General features: G+C 44.3%; 1 protein-coding gene across 1 annotated transcript in view; it reads left to right on the top strand.

The window, feature by feature from the left end:
- The window catches only part of LOC126363134 (CUB and sushi domain-containing protein 3), a 513579-nt gene that overhangs the window by 273687 nt on the left and 221228 nt on the right, over nt 1-18664 (top strand). The gene's annotated exons all lie outside the window — the stretch shown is intronic.

Genomic DNA, 18664 nt, shown 5'->3' with positions numbered 1-18664 from the left:
TATAGCTACGGGTCGCAGGATGTCATTCACGTAAGTCACACTGATCACAGTGCCCTGGACACGCATCAACTGAGAGTTGTGGTTGCACCCAATAGCACCCCACATCAGAAGGCCTTGTGCGAATGCAGTCATTGCGATGCTGCTCCCTCTGTCACCGGCGAATCAAAAGGCGGCAATCATTTTCAAACAAACAGAACCTGGATTCCTCCGAAAATACTATCTGATGCCATTCATGTTGCCAGGGACGTCTTTCCACATACAGTTGCCGTCTAACGTGTTTCTGCACATTCGTCGAAGGTAGGCGGAGAACTGGACGACGCGCACATAACGCATGCCGTAATAAACGGCAACGGACTGTCGGCCCTGTCACGCTGTTTCCCAGTTGCACCGATCAAAGGATAATGCAGATCTGTCCTGCAGAAACATTTCCGATAGACAAATATGACGGTGAGGCCGCTTATAACACATAAGCTGTAAAGTAAACTCATCTCTGTGGCGTTAAACTGGATGTCACTACTTCATCTTCTACTTAAAGCGTCATCAAGCGACAGAACTAGAGGGCAAGAACTTAGCAGAGAACTCTCGTGGCCCTTAAAGTTCACTTCTGAAATAGATGTTCTATCTCTCTTACAGTATCTTCACGTTTAAGTTTATGAGGCTGAGCGGTAATCATTTCAGTTTTCTCACCAGCGGAAAATCCGTGGCGATCTGGAAGGTCTTCGGTAAGACAGTCAGTCTTTTAGCCGAGAAATTGAGAATTACAATTTGTTCTGTCTATGATACTTGATTTCAAGATAAGATACTATATATATATATATATATATATATATATATATATATATATATATATATATATATATATATCCTTTACGTCATCTCGTGGCCCAAACACACGCCGTATTGGAAGCTACGCTACCACTGAAAGAATCTGCATATTTCGTTTCACAGCCATTGTGTAATTGCTCTTCAAACATAACGAACGTTTAAGAAGTTGTCAGTCGTACCACATATCGATCGCACTCAGTATCACGACAAAATTTCTTGCGCGTATCTGTGGCGACATAGCAGTATAGCAAGTGACACTCGCCGAAATGAAAGCTTCACATCTGTACCGCATCTGTTGTACGACACATCCTTTGCGCTGGAATTCCGAGAGTCTCCAGAAGTTTCGTAACGTCCGGTACGTACATTGTTAAAGGGCGCCACCCACTGAAACTGGCTCCGTCTGCGCCAGCACGTGGCGGCAAGCGCCCTAGCTGTGCACGTCTTCCGTGGACGACACCGGCCCACGGTAGCCCGGATACAGACATGCGGAGCGTTGCTAATGGCGAGTCCTCCCCCCTTGCGTCACATCTGCTCGTCTGCTCTCATTAACATGCCTTACTCTTCACGGAGGATGCGGGCAGCAACCACTTGCAAGCTTTCACTCCAGAGCCAACGGTCGAAGAGCGCAGCGGCACTTCTCAATGGAGGTGCCAGCGGACTTCCCCGTTCAGAACGGTGTGCAATCCTTCCGCGTTTCTTTTTGTGTGTTGACTGCAGTGAAATGCAGGGGTTGGACAAAAAAAAGTCGAAACACCGCGAGAAATGCATGCTTGACAAAAATGTGCAGATGCTAACCAAGCCTGCAGGATCTGACCACGAACTAGACCTGTGCTATGGTCTCAGTACGATGCGAGAGTCAGTCGCAGTCAGAACAATTTTCTGTGTACTTGCCAGTGCATTATGTCGGATCTAAGTGCTCATATGGTGGGTGCTTTTGTAATCAAGGCAGCAGTATTGTTTTCTGTTTCCAGAGGCACCGTATCGAAGATTTTTACTACGTACAGGGAAAGTGGAGAAAAGACATCTGCTAAGTCACAATGCAAACGAAAGTGTGTGTCGAGCAATTGTAGCAGACGGTCCCTGAGGAGCCTTGTGATGAAAAGTAACAGGACGAGAGTTGCAATTGTCACTACAGAACTGTGTATCGCACTCGCGAACCCCTACATCACCGAAACAACACGAAGGGAGCTCCATGATGTGGAAATAACAGGGCGAGCTGGAATTACGAAACCACTCATCAGCGACTCAGATGCCCGTAACAGGAAAGCGTGGTTCCACAGCCATAATCATTTGGTCGGATAACTCTTGTTTCACACTGTTACCAACTTCTGGCCGAATTTGCGTTCTGAATTTGAAACATGAAGAGGATTCGGTGACGATTTGGGCAGCCATAGCCTGGTATTCCATGAGCTACAAGGTTACCCTGCAATTTATCATTACTGTAAGGATTACATTGCCATTTTGGTCCATTCCATGGTACTGTGTTTGTTCCCCTTTGGTGGCGTTGTGTTCAAAGACAGGGCCCCTGATCTCACAGCTCGTATCATCTAGCACTGGTTTCATGAGCCGGCCGATGTGCCCGAGTGGTTCTAGGCACTTCAGTCTCGAACCGCGCGATCTCTACAGTCGCAGATTCTAATCGTGCCTTGGGCATGGATGTGTATGATGTCCTTAGTTTAGTTACGTCTAAGTAGTTCTAGGGGACTGATGACCTCAGATATTAAGTCCCATAGTGCTCAGAGCCATTTGAACCATTTGGTTTTATGAAACGTCCCCTTAGAACAATTATACATGACTGTGCTTAAACTGACACACAACATTTTTAGCGTAACGCAATCTGACTTTCAAAAATCCCTATAAAAGAATGGCCCTGACTATCATTAACCTATACGTTTCACAAATCACTTACCTCACAAAAATCTTCGTTCACTTACCTCACAAAAATCTTCGTTCACTTACCTCACAAAAATCTTCGTTACTCGAAGTACTGCAATACTGTGAGCGCCACTACTGCCAGCTAAATAAAAGATTCAAACTACGGAAGGCCCTAACTACTGATAGGCATAGTTAGCAAATGAAAGATTTTAATAGAGAACAAACAATGTATTTACCTCAATAGTGTTCAAAAGACATAATGTATATAGCAGTTCATTACATCCAGTCTTACAAATTTCAAAACTCCGTCATCTCTCTCCCCACATCCAGCACTGCTGGCGGCTCACCTCCAACTGCGCAACGCTACGCGCTGTTACCAGCCAACAGCCCAACACTGCGATGGCAGATAACAATGCAAACTAGCCACAGACTGCACACAGCACAGCCAGTGATTTTTACACATAGCGCTACGTGGCGTTACCAATACCCTACTTACAGTTTCATGTGCAAAAGGATGAACTGTCATACCTCCCACTGGGTACCACAGCCACCATGTCTCAGTATTAATGCGCCTTTGTGTTGTGGTACGGAGAGAAGTGGCCTTGATCGCTGTTAACCTCCATGGTCGTAACCTGAACTTGCCACCATTTTGTCACCATTATGCAGGAAGAATGGTATAACATTCCCTTGAAAACCATGCATCAATTACGGGATGGCTGGAAGCTGCTTTGACTGCCAGTGGGTTTCCAAAGCCGTTTAGATATGATAATCTGGTGTCAATTTGGTGTTTCCGTATTTCTGTCCAATCCCTGCATAAGCAGCCTTCTACTACATCTACAATTGTAGTCAATATACGGTATATGGCGAAGAGTACGTATTACATCAGTCTCAATTTCCCCTGTCCCATACGTTTCGTTGCTGACGCTATCCAAAAACATCTGTATAAGCGTCTTCGTAAGCTCCCGCAGGTCTCAATTTTTATCAACATATGTGAAGTATTAGTTCGAAGAGGTTGAAAACTTGACTTTCGCTTGTGCACTGTACAATGATCTCTGAAAACTTAGACATTTTGAATAAATTATTTCAGTTACTGAAAATACACAACCATTACATAATGGTGAAGTGTGTGCTAACTTGAACTAAGACAAACATACAGATAATAGTAATAAAGCAGACTAAGTGCGCAAGGGACTCATCTGTCTCTTCATTGTGAAACAGCTGCATCCCCTTGCCGTAATATACTTATCCCTTACAGTAAGCACATTGATGTGATAACCATAAATATGTTGTTAAATGACATAAGGACGACGAGATAATGGAAATAGGAGCGACGGAAATTTGTAAAGTGGGTTGTCTGTGGGCAGGATTTTGTGAAAATCTAGCCTTGCTCTCTGGAAATATGCTTTCAGTTAAAAGAATGGATATATTGGGAACAGCAGTTGACAAGGATATGGGAAAAATATGAAAACGTGTTGATAGTAGCTGACAAAGCAGAGTCCGCAGCTCATGGTCGTACGGTAGCGTTCTCGCTTCCCGCGAGAAGGGTTCCTGGGTTTGATTCCCGGCGGGGTCAGGGATTTTCTCTGCCTCGTGATGACTGGGTGTTGTGTGATGTCCTTAGGTTAGTTAGGTTTAAGTAATTCTAAGTTCTAGGGGACTGATGACCATAGATATCAAGTCCCATAGTGCTCAGAGTCATTTGAACCATTTATTTATTTTTATTTTTTTGACGAAGCAGATTAATCGAAAACAAACGTGTTGACTAATTTGTTAAGATACCTATGTGACCTGAAGGTTCACTCGAGTAAACACACGGTTACATAAATCTAGTATTAAGCATGGTAACATCTAGATGAAGTGGTCAGCAGTAAACTTCGCTAACATACAAAATCGTTATAGGCAAATCACCGCGGGAATATGAATACGATATCGAGGCTCGCAACTGCATGTTTGCAACATATTCCATAAGTTTGAACACATACTAAACTCGCATGTGAGTATGAATAATTAATTTAGTTGAAACTTTACCACTTTAAAGAGATGTAGCCTTCCGAGGTGGCCGAGTGGTTCTAGGCGCTACAGTCTGGAACCGCGCAACCGCTATGGTCGCAGGTCAAATCCTGCCTCGGGCATGGATGTGTGTGATGTCCTTAGGTTAATTAGGTTTCGGTAGATCTAAGTTATAGGGGACTGATGACCTCAGAAGTTAAGTCCCATAGTGCTGAGAGCCATTTGAGCCAATTAAAGAGGTGTATCGCCTAAGGCAACGCGTTAGAGGCACCAACACAAAGGAAGTACATGAGTAAATTTGACATATGCAAATTACAATCAGATTAATGTATATTAATTCACTGCGACACAAGTATAAAGTGTAAAAAGGTTGATTGAAGTTCATTTGTATGGATTATCAATCCCATGCCCAAGTAGGGCTGACTGCGGTTTCCTCTCTTTCGACCAGCCACCACGGACGTTAACCCCAAAGGAACGAAGTCAACATGTTCCATTCGATCTTTTACTCGAGGCAGAACATGTCTGACATCACGTCAGCTGATGCACAGGAGAACAAAGAATTTCTACTCCAGCATTAGATGTTACTGACCTATGCACGAAGGATGCAGTGAGCTTCTCAAGGATATAGAGGGTGTATCTGAAATGAATGCAGAAATCGAGAGGACTGATAGAGCGGGTCATAACAAGCATATTTCACACAACAGTCCAAGTCCCCATATCTTAGCGTACGGCGCTAGACGTCGTTGAATAGCGTCGCGCGCCGCCAGCAGGGTAGGCACACATCATGCCATCCTAGCCATCATGGTAGCAGGTCTGCAGGGTAACGATTTAAATGTATTTGAGACATCAACGTAAAAGAGACGTCGGGTTGAAGTTTTATGGCCTTCATTTGCAAACGCTGTAGTCGACATAGTTGCGAATGTTCCAGGAGGGACAACACTAGGGGTTCCCGACACTTACTGGGACGTGAACGCGTTGCTTTTGGCTATGCAAATGTCTGCATAGAGGACAGCACCTGTGCACACTGCGGAGTGTGGTTCGCCATGCGTCATTTTGTCATCAAACGGGGACAGACTTGCGTTTTTAATGTTTGGAGCGGACAGGAAATGGAGTCTATTCTTGGGAGCAAAGAGCAGACATGCACTGTGCTTACGAGGCAGCTGATGGAAATACTCACGCTGCTCAAAGTTTGTATGTTCGGCGGTTTCCGATCCAAGCACATTTGCTGCCGTACACGGGTCCCTAGGAGAGACGGATTCACTTGGATTATGTTTCTCGCTGGCACGTTCTCGTAATGGCACATGTGCATTTAAGCCTACTTCGAAACCGCGTGTCTTCATTTTGTGTTATAAATGCGAAGGTCTGACGGATGCGATCGTCAATGCAAAGTGCGTCCACCAGAGCTTGAAGAGGAGGCGTTAGCACCGCTAGAAAATACACCATCATCAAGATCGCGGCGTGTTGCACGGGAAATCTACATCTACATTTATACTCCGCAAGCCACCCAACGGTGTGTGGCGGAGGGCACTTAACGTGCCACTGTCATTACATCCCTTTCCTGTTCCAGTCGCGTATGGTTCGCGGGAAGAACGACTGCCGGAAAGCCTCCGTGCGCGCTTGAGTCTCTCTAATTTTACATTCATGATCTCCTCGGGAGGTATAAGTAGGGGGAAGCAATATATTCGATACCTCATCCAGAAACGCACCCTCTCGAAACCTGGACAGCAAGCTACACCACGATGCAAAGCGCCTCTCTTGCAGAATCTGCCACTTGAATTTGCTAAACATCTCCGTAACGCTATCACGCTTACCAAATAACCCTGTGACGAAACGCGCCACTCTTCTTTGGATCTTCTCTATCGCCTCTGTCAACCTGACCTGATATCGATCGCACACTGGTGAGCAATACTCAAGTATAGGTCGAACGAGTGTTTTGTAAGCCACCTCCTTTGTTGATGGACTACATTTTCTAAGGACTCTCCGAATAAATCTCAACCTGGTACGCGCCTTACCAACAACTAATTTTATATGATCATTCCACTTCAGATTGTTCCGCACGCATACTCCCAGATATTTTACAGAAGTAACTGCTACCAGGGGTTTTTCCGCTATCATATAATCATACAATAAAGGATGCTTCTTTCTATGTATTCGCAATACACTACATTTGCTATGTTAAGGGTCAGTTGCCACTCCCTGCACCAAGTGCCGTTCCACAATTTGGCGTTTATGGCACGCAGATAATATGCACCCCTACCGACTTCAGGAGGTTCACGTCCTAAAAAACCAGACCATTTTTCCCATCGAATTGAATTCTGCCAGTGGTTTTTGCGGAGGTGTGCCAATCAACTGGACTTTCCAGACCGTATACTTTTCACGGATGAGGCATCCTTTATACAAGAGGGTATGTCCAACAGCCGCAGTCAACACGCCAGGCCACGGGAAAATCGGCACGCCATCTTTGTTCATAGTCACCAAGATCGCTTCGCTGTTAACAATGGGCCGGCTTGGTAGGTGATAATTTGGTCAGTCCATAACTGGTTCCCGGCGACTGAACGCAAACAGATACTCAATCTGTTTACAGGAAACTCTGTGAGAGTTCTTGAAACATGTTGCACTCAACATGCGACAGCGAATGTGGTACCAGCACGATGATGCACCTGCACATTTCGCACATTTAGAGCGAATGCATTTGAATAAAACCTTTGGTGAGAACTGGATAGGGTGCGTTGAGCCGATGGCAAGACCTGCACGTTTTTCCCGACTTGACGCCTATTAATTTTTTCTTCCGTGGCAATCTGAAATCTGTTGTCTATCAAACACCTATTTAGACTGATGAAGAACTGATAGTGCTCATTATGGCATTCTCCGATACAATTTCCGCTTTGCCAGGAGGGCGTAATTTCGAGCACCTTTTGTAACTCTTTTCAAATAAAGGTTATGAAACTTCACCCCTACCACTCGTTTCCCTTGATGCCACAAATACATTGAAAACGTTGCGCTGCAGACCTGCTACCATGACGGTTCGGACGGCATGCTGCTTGCCTACCCACTTGGTGGCCCCCGACGCCGCTCAACGCCGTACGCTGAGTGATGAGGACATGGATCGCTATGTGATGTACGCTTGTTATGACCCGCCCTACATTCATTTCAAATGCACCCCGTATATATTCAGAAAGAACCAAAATTCGCGCGCTGGATGCTATAGGGCGATTGTTTGCATACTAACGGTGCAGAAGCCTCTAACAAAATTTCATCCCATGCACATTTTTGATGGAAAAAGGACATCCAAGGAAGGCAACTTGGCAACGCTGTAATCACATCTAGGACAAGTATCTTACTTAAGTACCGTGATTAGTTGTTGCACTGGTTAAGAGTTCGATAATTCCATTACGGATCTAGGTACTTTGTTTTTAAAATTCTAGTTTCATCTACACAGTTACATGATAGTGAAGCAAGAATGCAGCGAATAACCATCTGGTGCACAGTAATCATGCATCAGTACTTCATATTTCCTCACGACAACTGGTTGCGGAAGATACAGTGATTTTCCAAAAATTTATTTTGCTTGGCGTATCTTGGAACGTACGCTTTGAATAATTTTAAGTACAGATCTTCACTTCAAACTGTTAGTAGCGCTTGCCATTGGATTTCGCCGGAAATTTTATTGCTAAATTCACGTTTACTTATGAAACCAGACAGCGACGAAGTGCATAGCTATTGTATGAATTTCTCTACTTCTTCCGGCAGTATAATTTGGTAAGGACCAAAAAAATTCAGGTATCGGTCAGATAAGAATGATGTAAGCGACTTCCTACCAGTGAATATGAGTTGAATATGAGTCCAGGAGGTGCCTCCCTAGCAGTTAGTGAATCTTTTATCCTATTTACGTGACTGTCACATCGTCTTTTGAGGTTCAGACTCCTATCTTTCCAACCAGCGCTAATGATATCAGAGCAGTAACCTCCACGTTCTTGGTGAACTTAGTAAAGAGGTGGCAGATGTTACTATCCAGGTCATTTATACATAATTATAATGAACGGCAACGGCATTTTTACACTTCGCTAAAGTATATTCCTTACTATTATCAATTACCGTTATTCACCATCTAAGATAAATCCAGTTCTGATTATAAAAAATACGGAATTCGATATTTCTAGGTGTTTTAAAAGTTTTTTTTAAAAATATTAGTAGAAAAATTTATCGAGTTAACGATGGAAAATCCATGTCAATTTTGGATATTTAAGGCCGATACAATGAACTTGGATAACAGTCATATGTTTAATGTTTTCACTCTGGCTTCCATGACCATTACGTTTCTTTTTCCCATTACCGTAACATCGCAGAAAGCAAAGTACAGCAAACTGTTGAAACTTAATCACCTCCTGCCGTATAATTACTGAAAGTAAAGAGGCAGGAGTCTTGCAGTTCGTGCGATTTCCCACGACTTTGCGTGGTACCCAGTCCCCTTACCGGGCGTCATTTACCCATGTCTTTATCTCTTTGTCAGCGCCATCGATCATATTTTCTTTCACATCGCCCGTTGTCGATTTTATCCGAACTTTCAATCTAATGCATCATTCTTCATGACAATCTGTCATAAGCCATACATCATCACACATATCCGTAAAACTCGAACAAAACTTCCAAGTCTTCCATCATTTATGTCCATTCATCGATTCATTGCTTATTCAATTCCGATATCATAAGACTTACTCCACCTCCATGACAACGCTATTCGGATTTTCTTTTTTTATATAGCCACCATTAATCAGATGTGAAAGAAAAATGTGTGTTATGATTCAATTCCTCCTTCTACGTTAGTTGAAACCAATCACAGTGAAGACTCCAACTGTGGACCTTGAGCAGCGTACGTATTGCACCGCAGATACTCAGAGGCATGTGGCTATCTACGTGCGGCTACGCTAGTGCCAGATGTAGTGCAAAATGAAGAAACTGCAGGATAAATACAACAGAGTGGCAGAAAACTCTTCAGCGGACATTGTTGCATTAGGTTTACGAACCTTTTTGGTTCGCGCGCAAATTCAAGCAGCCCTCCAGAGAAGATGTCGCGAAACGTGTTCTTCGCTTGATTTCCTAAAAGCGAAGAAGAGAGTGCTACAAAAACTGGACATGGGATTGTAGTGCGGATCGAACCCAAGCCAAAGACTGAGCGGTATCGTGCGTTGTTATCCATACTTCGAGAACAACTGACACTAATTGTATCTGTCGGGTCGTTTGAATTTGCGCGCGCAACGACCTAATTGGCCAACTTCAATCCTAATTAACTCGAATACGGCTAAAATACCGATTTTTTCCTTGACAGTTATTTCTCAGCATAACCCACCTTGCAACACCCTTACAAGCTTTTCAGTCCGTTTCTGACCACCATGCATACAGGTGTTCTGAATATCTCTTTCAGCGTGTCCACTCATGCTTACGTGATTGAGATCCGTTAAGGTGGAATAAGGAACACCAACACTGGATCGGGAATGAATAGCGCCAACAAGTTCAGAGGCTGATCAGCAATGTATGCTGCTCTGGACGAAATGCGATAGCTAGGACACATCTATAAGGCATTTGTAAATGAGAGAGGTGACCAAACGGTTAGGCAATGACCACCAAGATTTTTTTGTTAGTAAAGTCTACGATCTTGCTATAAGGATTTTTCCTTACATTTTCCTCAATCTGAGAATATTTTCGGAATTATGTTTATTGTACGCACTCTGCAAGTACCCCAGAATTTCATATTCCAATTGTACGGACAGTTCCTTCTGTCTTTCGAAAATGTTTATCTCAGTAATATTATTTAGCAAACACGCTTTACGGACATTGACATCTTTCGAGATTTCCTATTAGTCTTTTCCTTACCTAAAGTTATTTAACTTCTGTTAATATGAGAGTTACAGATACACATTCTCTCTTGGAGTGTTTTTGTTTTTCAATGAAATTTGCCACAGGAAAAATCGGAACATAGAAACTGAAGGAATTAATTTACATTGTCTGAAAGGAATGTAAGAAATTATATAGACTGTCAAAGTGTGAAATTAAGATGTGTTAGAGAGAATAGGTGAGGAAAGAATTACACTCTAAATGTAGCTAGAAACAGAGGTAGATCTAGACTTTTATAAACACTCTCATGTCACATCCCTCAGACAATGTTTTATTTGCATATGAGAGGAATACATAAAAAAGATTGTTTTTTACTTTTAATCGGATTTTACCTTGTTTACTAGATTACCTGGAAACAGCAACTTACTTACCTTACCTTACCGGAGAGAAGAACTCACATAGGACATCGAAAACATTCAGAGAAGAAGTTTTTGACAACGCTATTACGGCCGCATGTGGGACGATCGGACGCCTATATCAAGAATTCTGCACATTTCATCAGTAAATTAAGCGGCATAGTGGTCCAGCCGGAGGACATGTTAGTCAGTTTCGATGTGGCATCGCTATTTACTATGGTTCCTCTCAATGAGGTGTTGCAACAGCTGAATAGAATTTTTCCTCCCGACATTGCAGAACTATTTAAATATTGCCTTACAACCACATATTTCAAATGGAACGATGAGTTCTACGAACAGACTGATGGCGTGGCAATGGGGAGCCCCTTAAGCCCGGTTATAGCTAACTTTTTCATGGAAAAATTCGAGGCGCAGGCACTAGAAACTGCCAACAAAAAACAAAATATCTGGTTCCGCTACGTAGATAATACGTTTGTGTTGTGGAGGCATGGCAGAGAGGAACTAGGCCGTTTTCACAAACATCTAAACGGTATTAATCCGAAGATTCAGTTTACCATGGAGGAGGAGGCAGAAGGGAGACTAAATTTTCTGGATGTGCTAGTTTACAAGAAACAGGATGGTAGCTTAGGCCATACAGTTTACCGGAAACCCACGCACACGGATCGTTATCTACACCGGGATTCGAACCACCACCCACAGCAAAAGCGAGGCATAATAAAAACGTTGGCGGATAGAGCGAGGTACATCTGTGAACCTGGGCTACTGGATACGGAACTGGAACACCTCACTGATGCATTACTCAGGAATGGTTACTCGGCTGCTGAGATAAAAAGAGCGTTAAGACCGCCGCGTGAAAATCATAGCAATGCACAAGCGCTTGCAAAATCGAAAGTTTTCCTGCCTTTTATTAAGGACGTCACTGACCGCATAGGGAAAATATTGAAAAAACGGAATATCGCGGTGATTTACAAACCTACCCGCAAGATACAAGAACACCTGAGATTGGCTAAGGATGCTCGTAAACCGCTGGAAAAAGCAGGAATTTACAGGATCCCGTGTAGTTGTGGGGAGGTATATGTGGGTACCACAAAAAGAACGATCAAAAAACGACTAGAGGAGCACAAGGGCAATTGCAGAAGGGGAGAGATTGATAGATCAGCTGTTGCGGAACACGCTTTGCAGTCAGGAGACCACCACATTTATTTTGATAGAACTCAAGTACTGGCAGCCACAAGCGGATATCATGAAAGCCTTTACAGAGAGGCTATAGAGATTATGAAACACCCCAGGAATTTTAATAGGAAGGAGGAGGGCGTGAAATTGAATGACATCTGGATGCCGGTGCTGAAGAAGATGTGTACCAGTCTTCCGCCATGGGATGATAGCAACAGCGGACGGCGGCAACCGACAACGGCCAATTGCGCTAGCGTATTCAAAACATGTGACGTCACGCCTATGCGCGGGAGCACGCGAAAACAAAAATTTGCTGCAGTCAGTAGTGAGACAGTGTGTGTTTCGGAAGTTAACAGAAGCCACGAACCCCCTTGAAGATGTCCTCCGCAGATGGGGACGAAACGTCGGGTTACAATGCGAAATCCATAAGACCACGGCATAATAGCCCGGAAAAGAATTTTATTAATCATGACAGTTCCGGCCGTGAAAGTTTACATTTTACATTCAGAGAAGAGCAGCAAGTTCATGTGGCATTCATTAAAACTAAGGCGTTTTTAATTGCGGCGAGATATTTTCACGAAATTTCCATCCCCAACTTTCTCTTCCGAATGCCAACATATTTTGTTGACTCCCACCAGCGTATGGTTAACTGACCATTGCAAGAAAACAAGAGAAAATAGAGCCTGCACTGAAATATTTACACTCTCATTTTTGACAAGTGCTTTTCCAGAATGGAAAGGTCGAGAACTAGGCTGAAACTGTTTCTGCAAACCTTCTGCCAAACGCTTCTCACCACTACCATGTCTTTCAGTCCTAATACTTGGGAAGCTTTTTTTTTTTTTTTTTTTGAAAAACCGGAAAAAATGTTTTCTCATTAAATCGTAGTACTTACAAATCATCTACTTGTTAATCAGTGTCAAAAGAGATAAAATTTTAAAATGAAATACGAAATACAAGTTTCAGTCAAAGGAAGTGTCTACTACGGACATTTGTCTGTAGTTTAGCCTTGTGCGGATATGAAATGTGGACGACAAACAGTTCAGACAAGAATATAATTGGAATGTGACGCTTCAGTAGAATGCTGATGATTATAGAGTAGATTGAGTCACAAACGGAGTGGTACTGAATCGAATCGGGGACAAAGGAAATTTTTGCCTGCAACTTTGCCAGAAGAAGAAAATGGGACACAGACAGAGTCATAAAGGAAAAGTCAATTTGGTAATGCAGAGATGTGTGTGTGTGTGTGGGGGGGGGGGGGGGGGGGAAGGATTGGCGGAGGGTGGTAAAAATTGCAGACGGTGTCCAAGGTCTGACGAAAATAAGCACTTTCAAATGGATGTGCTTTGCAAAGTTGCAAAGTTGTGCGGAAATGAAGAGGCTTTCACACGACAGACTAGCTTGGAGGGTTGCGCCGAAAGTCTTCCGACTGAAGACCGCAACAAAATCTGATTGGCACTACATCGGATGTATATTGGTGGAAAAAAGTCACAACAGCAAAAATAATTAATGTAGAGTAACGAAATTTCGGGAATACTTTTGCCCAGACAACGTATATAAGTGATTTACACAGCAAGACCACAAGTTAATGTAAGCGACAGATGAGCCACTGCAAATGTGAAATGTTGGTACATTAATAAGCGGTGTAACCACCGAAATGTTGAGTGCAAGCATGCAGACGTGGATGCCTTGTGTTGTACAGGTGCCGGATGTCAGTTCGTGGGATGGCGTTCCGTGCCTGTTGCACTTGGTCAGTCAATACCGGGCGCTTAATGCTATGTGTGGATGACGCCGAGGTTGTCGTCCGATGATGTTCTATACGATCTCGACTGGAAACAAGTCTAGTGGTCGAGCACTGCAAGGCAACGTGCCGACCTCCTGCAGAGCATGCTGGGCTACAACAGCGGTAGGCGGGCGAGCGTTATCCTTTTGGAAAACGCCCGCTGAATGCTGTTCATGAATGGCAGCACAACAGGTCGAATCAGCAGACTGATGTACACATTTGCAGTCCGTGTGCATGGAATAACGACGAGAGTGCTCCTTTTGTCATACGAAATCACGCCACAGACCATAATTCCAGGTGTAGGTCCAGTGTGTCTAGCACGCAGACAGGTTGGTTGCAGATCCCTTCTAACCAACACACGGCCATCATTGGCACGAAGGCAGTACCAGCTTTCATCAGAAAACACAATAGACCATCACCCTGCCCTCCAATTACCTCTTGCTTGATACTACTGGAGTCGCAAATGATGGTGTTGTGGAGTCAGTAGAATGCACGCTATAGGGCGTCTGGCTCGGAGCTGCCCTTGAAGTAACCGATTTGTAACATTTTGTTGTATCACCGTGGTGCCAACTGCTGCTGCAAATGCAATACGATGCGCCAGAGCCACATGCCGAACACGATGGTCTTCCCCCTCGTTAGTGATACGTGGCCGTCCGGAGCTCAGTCTTCTTGCGTCCGCATGCTACAGTGACCACCGCTGTAGCAATCATGTACAGATGCATTATTCATGCCAAGTCTTTCTACAGTATCGTAGAACAGACGTCCACCTTTTTGTGCCATATTACATGACCTCGTCCAAACTCAATAATGCCGTCTTTGTAACCTCAAAGGCTTTCTTCACTAACATCAACTCACCACGACCAGTCTCAAAGATAACAAATGCTCACGACCGTTACAGCGTGTATTTAAAACAAAACTGATTTGCATCCTCATCGTAGCGCTACTAGTGCCACTCTTATAGGAGGGCCGCAAAATTTGAATAGACATCATCTTTCAGCTGTAGAAACACGCCTACCTCCTTTAGTTCATGTAGGACAACTCCTCCTTCGTGTTTGCGATTTTTCGTCAGTATAAAATATCAGTCCAATCGATGAAAACGGCGACTCCTCTCGTATCAAAGGGAATAACATGCTACACATGAATCCATCCCGGACCCATAACAACAGACGCAGGGATCGCTAGCGGGCGCAGTGTGGCTCGTCTCGGTTAACACCATTGCAGCCTTGGTTTGAGGGCGTGCCAGCCGCCGCCCGCCAGCTGTTTTCGTGAAGTCGCACGGCTGGCCGGGCACCGCACCGCGCCGTTCACCAACACGATACCTCCTCTCTTCCCCTCTCCCTTTGTGGCATTCACCAGCTGGCCACCTCTCTGCTTTCCTCCAGGGCCTGAACAGCTGCTTTGCTCGGCGGTAACTACATCTCTCCCTAACGGTATTCTCACTCAGAAGCAGACGGCTTGACGACGAATGCATATGTCCGCCTTCACCGGGGCGTTAAACGCCAGCCCTCTGTCCCTCCTTCCTTCCCATCTACAGCAGTCCTAAAACTGTTTTACCAGCACAATATTGTTGTGTAGTCTTTCGACTTTGTTAATGTTGTGTTCGTCAGTCCAAAAACTGGCTAGATGCTACACTAGCCTGTAAAGCATCTCCATCTGTGAATAACTACTGCAACCTATATCCTTTTGAAGCTGTTCACCGTTTACATCTCTTGGTATCCCTCTTCAATTTTTACCACCCAAACTTCCCTCCAATACTATACTGGTCGTCCCTTGATCTCTCAGAAAGCATCCTATCAACCTTTGCCTTCCTTTAGTCAAGTTGTGTTACAAATTTCTTTGATCACCCATTCTGTTCAGTAACTCCTCATAGTAACATGATCTACCCATCTAATCCTTCCATAGCACCACATTTCAAAAGCTTCTATTCTATTCTTGCATGAACTGTTTATCGTCCACGTTTCACTTCCATACAAGGCTACATTCCAGACAAATAGTTTAGGAAGGACTGCCTATCACTTAAATCTTTATTCGATGTTAACAAATTTCTCTTCTTCAGAAACGCTTTGCTTTCCATTTTATATCTCCTCTACTTCGGCCATCATCACTTATTTTACTGCTCAAATAGCAATTACTGTCTTATTTCCTAATGTATTTCCCTTATAATTTCCTGATTTAATTCGACTACGTTCCACTACCCTTGTTTTGCTTTTGTTGTTGTTCATCCTGTACACTCCTTTCAAAGTATTGTCTATTCCATCCAGCTGCTTAGCTGTCTCTGACTGAACTACATTGTCACTGTCAGGCTTCAAAGTTCTATTTCCTCTCCATGAACTTAAATTCCTTCTACAATTTTTTTCTTTGGTTTCCTTTACTGCTTGCTCACTGCACACATTGAATAACAACGGGGATAGGCTACAAGCCTGCCTCACTCCTTTCTCAATCACTGCTTCCCCTTAACGACCCTCGACTCTTATAACTTCCGTTTGGCATTTCACGAGTAAATATCAAAGTCACTCCATATTTTAAGGGCATATTGCGCAAATTAGTCTCGTCGTACGTCCTTTAAGTAAAACTTTCCTACAAGCATACACGACCGTATACAGGCCCATGATATGCTTGTGTGACTCATGGAAGAAGGGAGGTTGTTCCTTAACGTCTCATCGAAACCATGGTCACTGGAGTGTGAGCACAAGCGCAATTGGACGATGAGCAAATCGATAGTGGCACCGCTGAAAAACCAAGCCTTATATTCAGAGCAAGTTATCTGCCATGTGTGAAAACCACGGGAAACCTAATTCGACGTGATGGAAGGAGATGGAAATCCCGGTACTCGAAAACGGCATCAGTGTCTCATCTCTACGTCAACTGATTTTACGAGGGGCGTTTAGTAAATAATGCAACAAATTTTTTTCACAGCCAGTTTCAGTCGAAAAATGCGTGGAATATTCCTGCTTCAGCCCCTATAGTTCCATGAAGTTTCGACAGGTGGCGGAACTACTGAATTCTTGAAAATGGCGTCTGTAACGGGGCTGCGGTCCAAGCAGAGAGTTGTCACTGAGTTTCTTTTGGCGGAAAACCAGAGCATTGGAGATATTCTTAGGCGCTTACAGAATGTCTACGGAGACCTGGCAGTGGAAAAAAAAAACACTTAGAGTCCTTGGGCGAGGTGTCTGTCATTATCGCAACAAGGTCGCGCAAACCTGTCCGATCTCCCTCGTGCCGGTCGGCCGCATACAGCAACTCCTGCAATGTTGGAAAAAATTTGGAAATTTGTGGTAAGGTCTTATGGGACCAAACAGCTGAGGTCATCGGTCCCTAAGCTTACGAACTATTTGATCTAACTTAAACTAACTTACACTAAGGTCAACACACATGCCCGAGGGAGGACTCGAACCTCCGACGGGGCGAGCCGCGCGGACCGTGGCAAGGCGCAATAGACCGCGCGGCTACCCCGCGTGGCACAATGTTGGAGTCCGCCGACTTCCTTCTGTTCGGCCCGGTGAAGGACGCACTCCACGCAAAGCAGTACGTAGAAAATGGGGAGATTATCGATGCAGCAAGTCGTTGGCTCCGACGTCGACCAGTAGAGTGGAACCATGCGGGTAAAGAAGCCCTCCCAGTAAGGCGGCATAAGGTCATAGCATTGTTGAAAAATAGATTTTTATACGAAAGAGTGGTGAATAATATGGTGTACTGTAATCCTGAATAACACCAATCTGCTTTCAGATAAATATGTGTTGCATTAATTATTGCCCTTAGAGGAAATTTGGAAGGGGGTATAATGTTATAGAAGGTGATATAACACAGGAACTACTCCGTTTCGGAACAGTTTTGTCCACATATCACTTCGTACACCAATTACATTTATCTACTGCGGCAGGTATTCTGTTCAATTTTACCCTCGAGAAGATTGTACGCGAGACCTTCCAAGAGAACGAAGGGATTGAAATCGAAGGAAAGAGACTGGCATACATAGCCTATGCAGGCGACATCTGTTTACTCTCTAGGTCGGAAGAGGAGTTGGAGCAAGTAACCAAAGCACTAAAGGAGGCTGCCAGCAAATTTGGGCTAAACATAAACGAAGCCAAGACAGAGTACCTCGTTATGACGCGTGGTCATTGTCATACTGCTGATCATCTACAATCACTGCAGGTTGGGAACCAGTCCTACAAGAGAGTGCAAGAATTCAAATACCTACGGGCACTTTTCACCGAGAACTCGTCATGTGAAGCAGAGATCAACGCCAGAATACAAGCAGGAAACCGATCATACCACAGCCTAGCACAGCTGCTTCGGTCCAGATATCTCTCCAGGCAGTTCAAGATTCGACTGTACAAAACCCCGATCCAGCCTGTTGTTGTATGTGGCTGTGAGACATGGAGTATCCGGAAACAGGACTTCCATAAGCTTCTTGCTTTTGAGAGAAAAGTGTTTCGGAAGATCGTCGGTCCGGTTCTGGATGCAGATTTAGGGGCATAGATGATCAGATACAACCAAGAGCTTGAGGAACTATACCAGCAGCCCAACATAGCAGGAACTGTCAAAGCCAAACGAACGCAGTGGGTAGGCCATGTGGCCCGGATGGAGGATCACAGATGGCCTCGGAAGCTCCTGGATTTCACACCTACAGGACAGAGACCGCCAGGGAGACCCAAGAAGCGTTGGAGGAATGGACTCGATGATGATTTAAACCAAGTGTCAATAGATGTTAACGGATGGCAGCAATGGACAGAATACAGTGGAGGAGGAAACT

Source organism: Schistocerca gregaria, chromosome 1 (assembly GCF_023897955.1).
Source record: "Schistocerca gregaria isolate iqSchGreg1 chromosome 1, iqSchGreg1.2, whole genome shotgun sequence".
In the NCBI taxonomy this organism is placed as follows: domain Eukaryota; kingdom Metazoa; phylum Arthropoda; class Insecta; order Orthoptera; family Acrididae; genus Schistocerca; species Schistocerca gregaria.
Note: the sequence above shows the minus strand (reverse complement) of the source record. Positions and strands in the feature narration are given on the sequence as shown.